The sequence below is a fragment of the Bombina bombina genome, chromosome 9 (genome assembly GCF_027579735.1).
Source record: "Bombina bombina isolate aBomBom1 chromosome 9, aBomBom1.pri, whole genome shotgun sequence".
Classification (NCBI taxonomy): domain Eukaryota; kingdom Metazoa; phylum Chordata; class Amphibia; order Anura; family Bombinatoridae; genus Bombina; species Bombina bombina.
Window position 1 is genome coordinate 25,630,039 of NC_069507.1, and position 10,188 is coordinate 25,640,226.

The 10,188-nt window shown below is 35.2% G+C and overlaps 1 long non-coding RNA gene across 1 annotated transcript; it reads right to left on the reverse strand.

The window, feature by feature from the left end:
- Positions 1 to 634: 634 nt before the first annotated feature.
- On the reverse strand, positions 635 to 1,246 carry LOC128639468 (uncharacterized). The gene is made up of 2 exons (XR_008399205.1): positions 841 to 1,246; positions 635 to 750 (listed from the first exon to the last, which is right to left on the reverse strand). It is a non-coding gene; the product is annotated as an uncharacterized LOC128639468 (long non-coding RNA).
- Positions 1,247 to 10,188: the final 8,942 nt, after the last annotated feature.

Genomic DNA, 10,188 nt, shown 5'->3' on the forward strand with positions numbered 1-10,188 from the left:
AATTTTAAAGGTTAGATATGGTTGTTTTTATTTTATTTAATTTGTTTTTTAATTTTATTTTTGTTTTTGAAGAAGAACAGGTCGAATTGACACTGCAACCACTAGTCGAGGACACCATCAATCAAGACGATGATGATGATGATGAGACACAAATACATGGTCACACACAGGAGGGACCAACACCACCTGATTTAAATACACCTGCTGCAAGTCCAATGGTCAACAAATCTGACATTGATGAAACAGCAGAAGAAGTCAGACAACCTCCAAACACAGAGCGAACAAATGACATACAGGCACTGACAGATATGGCATCCTCATTTAGACAGGAACAAAGTGCTTTTTTTAAGGAACTCATTGAATTACAGAAACAAAGGAACAATATTCTAAAACGTGATTCAGAAATAAAAAGTGAATATTATAAAAAAAAATAGAAATTATGAATAGGAGATCTCAGAATTGATACACAGAATCCAAAAAATTAAGTGTATATATTTTCTGGTTTTTAAAATTTTGTTGTGATTTACATTTATTTTCGCTTTGTTTGTTTTAAAGTTTGTATTATTCATATTTATATATAGTTTGTTTTGGTTATATTTTCATTAAAGATATTTATCCCTTAATAAAAGAAACATTTTTGATAAATAAGCAAAAGTTTTATTTTTTCAAATGGGTGGAGTTAACTTCAATATCAAAGAATTGTGTACATTTCTTATAAAATAATTAAAACTCGGGGTGATGACATGTATTCTGAAAAAAAAAAAAGAAATATTAGTAATTCAAATACATAAAATTTAATAGAATAATACACAATTCTAAATAGTTTGCAATAATACTTACATGAAAAATATCTTTCAATAATTTCCAATCTATTTTGTACACCTGCCCTTGTAGTGTGTCTGCCTATAATTTCTTGAGGGATATAAGTGTCATCTGTGGGATCATTGGGACACTCCTCCTCTAAATTGCCTTGGGAAATTGCAATGTTGTGCAACATGCATGCAACTAGAATTATATCATTACATTTTTCAGGCGAATATTGAAGTGCTCCTCCAGACCTATCCAAAACTCTGAAACGCATTTTTAAAACCCCAAAAGTTCTTTCGATAGCACTTCTTGTGCTACGGTGGGATTCATTAAATTTAATTTCTCCTCTGGTATGTGGCATTGGGACAGGTGTCAACAGCCAAGTTCGGCACGGATAACCACTATCACCTATTTTTTCAAAAGAAAAATTGATTAGAGATTATAAATAATTTAAACATTACAATTAATCATAATTCTTATATATATTAATGACATGTATAAAGTGCAAATCAGAAAAAAAACTGCCAAAAAATACAGAGAACTGATTGCATTATAATTAGATTATATGGAAATAAGTTCATATTTACCTAATAGCCAACCATGTGGCATGTTGCCCTGTTCAAAAGCAGAAAATAGTGCAGATTGTTTTAGGATGTGGAAATCATGACATGATCCAGGAAACCCAGATCGAACAGCCCAAATTCTAAGGTTTGCATCACACACAGCCTGTATGTTTAGGGAATGAAAGCTTTTCCTGTTCCTATATTGCTCCTCCCTTAGGGATGGTGGTCTAAGAGCAATATGGGTGCAATCTATAGCACCAAGAACATTGGGCATACCGGCTACTTGGTAAAAGTTGGACTTCACTGTATGCCATTCATGCACATTCCTAGGAACATAAATAAATGTAGAAAGATGTTTTAGAATTGCTTTTAAAACAATTGTTAAATGGCGGCAAAATGAAGGCTGACTCATGCCCACAACATCACTGGATACAGCCTGAAAAGATCCGGTTGCCAAAAAATGTAAAACTGCGAGTAATTTCAGAAGTCCAGGTATTGCCCTTGTTCTTCTGGTTCGGGGATCAATGTCATTTTTAATCAGAGAATATAGATTCAAAATGCTTTCTCGGTTTATCCTGAATTTGGGCTTAATTTCACGATCGGATAATGCCTCAAGTCCACAACGGGGCAAAAACAATCGAGGAACTCTTTGCCGTCTCCGGAACATATTTCCATCATTTTCACGATTTTCATGGGACTGAGCAAGAGAAATAGCGGCCAAAATAAAAAAAAACTCCATCTTCTATGAATAAAATTTGGGAGTAAATTGTAAGTTCTCCTACTTGGTTATGGAGTATTTTCACGGTCGGATTTATAGGAGAATTATAGGTTCTCCTTTGGCGCAAAATAATGATAAATATGATTTTCGGCGATTTGTTGGGAGTATTTCTAAAAATACGACTGAAATCCATTGTTTTTTGGCTGTATTTGGCGCACCTGTGCGCCTTGGCGAGAGCGAAAAACTGGTCGTATTTTTAGGTCGTATTACAGCTTATTTTGGGCGTAAAATGTGTTGATAAATAGGAGAATAAATCCGACAGAGTAATTATAGGCGCAAAAGTAGGAGAATTATGATGATAAATAGAGCCCTTAGTGTAGCCTTCTCTGGGGCATCCTCTGCCCCGTTACCTCTTTCTGTTGGGGTACCGCAAGGCTCTGTCCTCGGTCCCTTTTTCTTCTCAATCTACACGTCCTCATTAGGTTCCTTAATAAAGTCCCACAGGTTTCACTATCATTTGTATGACGACGATACCCAAATCTACCTCTCTGCACCAGAACTATCTCCTTCCTTGCTAACCCGTGTTACTAACAGTCTCTCTCATATTTCATCTTGGATGTCCTCTCACTACCTCAAGCTAAATCTCTCCAAAACTGAGCTCCTTATTTTCCACCTTTCTTCCAAAATCTCTACCCCCCATGTCTCTATAACTGTTGATAACTCCATCATTACCCCAACCTCCCATGCCCAATGTCTTGGGGTCACACTTGATCTTTCTTTCACTCCTCACTTTCAGTCCTTGGCTAAAGCCTGCCGCTTCCACCTTAAAAACATCGCTAAAATCAGACATTTCCTTACACAAGGCACAACTAAGATTTTAATCAACTCTCTAATCCTTTCCCGCCTCGATTACTGCAATTCCATCCTCTCTGGTCTCCCTAGTTGCCGCCTAGCTCCTTTACAATCCATAATGAATGCCTCTGTCAGACTCATCTTCCTTGCATGTCGCTCTTCATCTGCCACACCTCTCTGCCAATCCCTTCACTGGCTTCCTCTTGCCTCCAGGATTAAACACAACATTCTCACTCTGACACACAAAGCCCTCAATTGCATTGCTCCCCCCTACATCTCAGACCTTGTCTCCAGATACTCTCCCTCCCGACCCCTTCACTCCGCTCATGATCTCCTACTCTCCTCCTCTCTTGTTACCGCCTCACATTCCTGTCTTCAAGATTTCTCCAGATTGGCTCCCATCTTATGGAATTGTCTGCCTCGCTCCACAAGACTCTCCCCTAGTTTTAAAAGCTTCAAGTGCTCCCTGAAGACTCTACTATTCAGGGACGCTTACAACCTACACTAACCTTCCTATCTCCACTGCTATCCACTTAAACCCCATAGCATGTAAGCCTATGAGCCCAGCTGTTTGTAGTCCACCTTCATAAGAGCCGACTACAACAGTGCAACTCTCAGCAGGACCCTCTACCCATTTGATCCCTGTAATTGTTTTTTATATACCGCCTATGTTCATAGCGCTGCGGAACCTGTTAGCGCTCTACAAATACCTGATAATAATAATATTACTACTAGAAGTAAATTGGATTTTTGTTTTTTAATTGTATTCTCTGTCTGAATCACAAAAGAATGATGTTGGGTTTTATGTCTCTTTACTTTAAGGTGAAACTAATAGCAAGTGTAATATATGTGTACAGACTCTATTGCTCATTGGCTTACACAGAAAAACGTTGCTTTATTCGGGACAGGAAAAAATACTGTAATACATTGTAAAACAACTTTTAGATGGAACTTTTTGAGTATTGTGTTCCTTTTAAGGCAATACACAAAACGGAACTGAGAAAGATATTTGCTACAAATGAAATCTATTTTAGTTATGTTTTTCATTATTTATGATAAGATTTATTAAAACAAATAAATATGTGTTTAACCACAGATGGCAAATCAGTATAATTTGCAGAAAAGCAAAATACATATATAAAAATAATAAAATCTATTTAAAAAAAAATCTCATACAATGCTCATTACAGCATTGCTCTGTCTGCTGTGAAATAATTAAATCATTGGCTTTTACATATTTAGGATATGACCTATGACCCCATAGTAATCCATGGTTTGAGAATAAGATGTGTTTTCTGTGCATAGCACAAAATAGGTGGGAGATGAAAGTTGGCCCAATCTAATTAACAAGAGAAGAATCTGGAACTATTAGCTGAACTTCTGTTCTGTAATTAGATGAAGCTTAAGAGAGATGGAAATGGACATTTAAATTGCAGTATGTTAATCATCAGAGGTGGTTTGAAGTTGAATCTGTGCAAATAGACATGTCCGAAAGGAGAGAATTTAGTGTGAAATTCCCAGAAATTGCATAAAGATTGACAATGAGATTGACAGATTGCAGAAGAACTGTCTAGACAAAAAAAGGAGAGAAAAACATTTGTTGGCGGATAAATACTGACGGATGCCAGTCAGAGAAAAGGATACCCTGCAGCGCACATTGTTGTTATTTTTAATCCCAAATACATTAGTGCTAAACACAATGAGGCTCAGCTGAAATCAGGAAATCCCTCATGAAACAAGAGAGATGCTCTAAAAACAAAATGTCAGCAGCTGGAAAGGAGGGTTTAACCCTGTGTGGTGGGGAACTGCAGTGTAATAAGGGGGGGAAGCTAACCTGAAACCTCTTCTGTTACATACAGATGTGCATGGAAATGTGATAAAAGGGACATTATTAAAGGGACATAAAACCCAAACATTATCTCTCATGATTCAGATAGAACATACAATTTTAAACACTTTTCAAATTTATTCTATTATCAAATTTGCATTGTTATCTTAGTATCCTTTGTTTAAAAGCATATCTAGGTAGGCTCAGGACCAGCAGGTAATAGCTGTAAAAAGCGAAACACCTTTATTCTATCTTGTGTGAACATGTAGGGGAACACACAGTGAAAAGAAAAGACAGGTAGCACAGAACACTCGGTCAAACAAACTGACTGCATCAATGACCGTCTTCTACTACTGGGAGCTAGCTGGACACATCAGACGAGCCAATGACAAGAGGCATATATGTCCAGCCACCAATCAGCAGCCAGCTCCCAGTAGTGCTTTGCTGCTCCTGAGCCTACCTAGATATGCTCTTCAACAAAGGACACTAAGAGTACAATGGAAATTAGATAATAGAAGTAAATTGGAAAGTTGGTTAAAATGAAATGTTCTATCTGAATCATGAATGGTAAATTGTGGGTTTTATGTCCCTTTAAACTCAGAATGTAATCACTCATGAAATGTTTAGTTAAAAGGATGTAAAAGTCAAAATTAAACTATCATGCGTCAGACTTTTTAACTTAGTTTTATTATCAAATTGACTCAGTTCCCTTGGCCCATATGACTCTTGTCTTTGGCTCAGCAGATGTGTTCCGCTAGCTCACACTAGTGCATTGCCACTATGTAGCTGACTTTGACTGTGAGTCTAACACCTTTTTCAAACATAGAATACTCCTTAAGTATGCAAGGGTGCAGTCTGCGTTTTACTTTTTAAGCATTCATTTATTTGGCTATCAACATTTCAGAGACACTTACACACAAAGAATAAGAAACAATAAGCCTTTAAGGGGAATTGGTTTTCTAAGCCAATCAGAAGTACCCACCCCTAAGGGGGTATTGGTTATTACAGCCAATCAGGAGTCAATATTACTGCACAGAACATTTTATCAAAGACTTCAAGAGTTTATCCTACTAACGGAACATTTTATATAAAGCGTTTAGTTTGGGGAACTTGGAGATTTATCTTTGTTAAAATATCATATTTTAGAGATGGTTTAGATTTATAGATCTTTTGTTAGGATTTTACCCACCGGTGGATTTTTTACTTATAACTAATATATGTGATTTATGTGTGCTAATAAAATACTTTGTATCACTCATTCAGCTATCGTATGAGAGTTGTGCTTATGCTTATTAGCTTATTAATACCGTATCACAGTATGAGAGTTGTGCTTATGCTTATTAGCTTATTAATACCATATCACAGTGTGAGAGTTGTGCTTATGCTTATTAGCTTATTAATACCATATCACAGTGTGAGAGTTGTGCTTATGCTTATTAGCTTATTAATACCATATCACAGTGTGAGAGTTGTGCTTATGCTTATTAGCTTATTAATACCATATCACAGTGTGAGAGTTGTGCTTATGCTTATTAGCTTATTAATACCATATCACAGTATGAGAGTTGTGCTTATGCTTATTAGCTTATTAATACCATATCACAGTGTGAGAGTTGTGCTTATGCTTATTAGCTTATTAATACCATATCACAGTGTGAGAGTTGTGCTTATGCTTATTAGCTTATTAATTCCATATCACAGTGTGAGAGTTGTGCTTATGCTTATTAGCTTATTAATACCATATCACAGTGTGAGAGTTGTGCTTATGCTTATTAGCTTATTAATACCATATCACAGTGTGAGAGTTGTGCTTATGCTTATTAGCTTATTAATACCATATCACAGTATGAGAGTTGTGCTTATGCTTATTAGCTTATTAATACCATATCACAGTATGAGAGTTGTGCTTATGCTTATTAGCTAATTAATACCATATCACAGTGTGAGAGTTGTGCTTATGCTTATTAGCTTATTAATACCATATCACAGTGTGAGAGTTGTGCTTATGCTTATTAGCTTATTAATACCATATCACAGTGTGAGAGTTGTGCTTATGCTTATTAGCTTATTAATACCATATCACAGTGTGAGAGTTGTGCTTATGCTTATTAGCTTATTAATACCATATCACAGTGTGAGAGTTGTGCTTATGCTTATTAGCTTATTAATACCATATCACAGTATGAGAGTTATGCTTATGCTTATTAGCTTATTAATACCATATCACAGTGTGAGAGTTGTGCTTTTGCTATTAGCTTATTAATACCATATCACAGTGTGAGAGTTGTGCTTATGCTTATTAGCTTATTAATACCATATCACAGTGTGAGAGTTGTGCTTATGCTTATTAGCTTATTAATACCATATCACAGTGTGAGAGTTGTGCTTATGCTTATTAGCTTATTAATACCATATCACAGTGTGAGAGTTGTGCTTATGCTTATTAGCTTATTCATACCATATCACAGTGTGAGAGTTGTGCTTATGCTTATTAGCTTATTAATACCATATCACAGTGTGAGAGTTGTGCTTATGCTTATTAGCTTATTAATACCATAGCACAGTATGAGAGTTGTGCTTATGCTTATTAGCTTATTAATACCATATCACAGTATGAGAGTTGTGCTTATGCTTATTAGCTTATTAATACCATATCACAGTGTGAGAGTTGTGCTTATGCTTATTAGCTTATTAATACCATATCACAGTGTGAGAGTTGTGCTTATGCTTATTAGCTTATTAATACCATATCACAGTGTGAGAGTTGTGCTTATGCTTATTAGCTTATTAATACCATATCACAGTGTGAGAGTTGTGCTTATGCTTATTAGCTTATTAATACCATATCACAGTGTGAGAGTTGTGCTTATGCTTATTAGCTTATTAATACCATATCACAGTGTGAGAGTTGTGCTTATGCTTATTAGCTTATTAATACCATATCACAGTGTGAGAGTTGTGCTTATGCTTATTAGCTTATTAATACCATATCACAGTGTGAGAGTTGTGCTTATGCTTATTAGCTTATTAATACCATATCACAGTGTGAGAGTTGTGCTTATGCTTATTAGCTTATTAATACCATATCACAGTGTGAGAGTTGTGCTTATGCTTATTAGCTTATTAATACCATATCACAGTATGAGAGTTGTGCTTATGCTTATTAGCTTATTAATACCATATCACAGTGTGAGAGTTGTGCTTATGCTTATTAGCTTATTAATACCATATCACAGTGTGAGAGTTGTGCTTATGCTTATTAGCTTATTAATACCATATCACAGTGTGAGAGTTGTGCTTATGCTTATTAGCTTATTAATACCATATCACAGTGTGAGAGTTGTGCTTATGCTTATTAGCTTATTAATACCATATCACAGTGTGAGAGTTGTGCTTATGCTTATTAGCTTATTAATACCATATCACAGTGTGAGAGTTGTGCTTATGCTTATTAGCTTATTAATACCATATCACAGTGTGAGAGTTGTGCTTATGCTTATTAGCTTATTAATACCATATCACAGTGTGAGAGTTGTGCTTATGCTTATTAGCTTATTAATACCATATCACAGTGTGAGAGTTGTGCTTATGCTTATTAGCTTATTAATACCATATCACAGTGTGAGAGTTGTGCTTATGCTTATTAGCTTATTAATACCATATCACAGTATGAGAGTTGTGCTTATGCTTATTAGCTTATTAATACCATATCACAGTGTGAGAGTTGTGCTTATGCTTATTAGCTTATTAATACCATATCACAGTGTGAGAGTTGTGCTTATGCTTATTAGCTTATTAATACCATATCACAGTGTGAGAGTTGTGCTTATGCTTATTAGCTTATTAATACCATATCACAGTGTGAGAGTTGTGCTTATGCTTATTAGCTTATTAATACCATATCACAGTGTGAGAGTTGTGCTTATGCTTATTAGCTTATTAATACCATATCACAGTATGAGAGTTGTGCTTATGCTTATTAGCTTATTAATACCATATCACAGTATGAGAGTTGTGCTTATGCTTATTAGCTTATTAATACCATATCACAGTGTGAGAGTTGTGCTTATGCTTATTAGCTTATTAATACCATATCACAGTGTGAGAGTTGTGCTTATGCTTATTAGCTTATTAATACCATATCACAGTGTGAGAGTTGTGCTTATGCTTATTAGCTTATTAATACCATATCACAGTGTGAGAGTTGTGCTTATGCTTATTAGCTTATTAATACCATATCACAGTGTGAGAGTTGTGCTTATGCTTATTAGCTTATTAATACCATATCACAGTATGAGAGTTGTGCTTATGCTTATTAGCTTATTAATACCATATCACAGTATGAGAGTTGTGCTTATGCTTATTAGCTTATTAATACCATATCACAGTGTGAGAGTTGTGCTTATGCTTATTAGCTTATTAATACCATATCACAGTGTGAGAGTTGTGCTTATGCTTATTAGCTTATTAATACCATATCACAGTGTGAGAGTTGTGCTTATGCTTATTAGCTTATTAATACCATATCACAGTGTGAGAGTTGTGCTTATGCTTATTAGCTTATTAATACCATATCACAGTATGAGAGTTGTGCTTATGCTTATTAGCTTATTAATACCATATCACAGTGTGAGAGTTGTGCTTATGCTTATTAGCTTATTAATACCATATCACAGTGTGAGAGTTGTGCTTATGCTTATTAGCTTATTAATACCATATCACAGTGTGAGAGTTGTGCTTATGCTTATTAGCTAATTAATACCATATCACAGTGTGAGAGTTGTGCTTATGCTTATTAGCTTATTAATACCATATCACAGTGTGAGAGTTGTGCTTATGCTTATTAGCTTATTAATACCATATCACAGTGTGAGAGTTGTGCTTATGCTTATTAGCTTATTAATACCATATCACAGTGTGAGAGTTGTGCTTATGCTTATTAGCTTATTAATACCATATCACAGTGTGAGAGTTGTGCTTATGCTTATTAGCTTATTAATACCATATCACAGTGTGAGAGTTGTGCTTATGCTTATTAGCTTATTAATACCATATCACAGTGTGAGAGTTGTGCTTATGCTTATTAGCTTATTAATACCATATCACAGTGTGAGAGTTGTGCTTATGCTTATTAGCTTATTAATACCATATCACAGTGTGAGAGTTGTGCTTATGCTTATTAGCTTATTAATACCATATCACAGTGTGAGAGTTGTGCTTATGCTTATTAGCTTATTAATACCATATCACAGTGTGAGAGTTGTGCTTATGCTTATTAGCTTATTAATACCATATCACAGTGTGAGAGTTGTGCTTATGCTTATTAGCTTATTAATACCATATCACAGTGTGAGAGTTGTGCTTATGCTTATTAGCTTATTAATACCATATCACAGTGTGAGAGTTGTGCTTATGCTTAT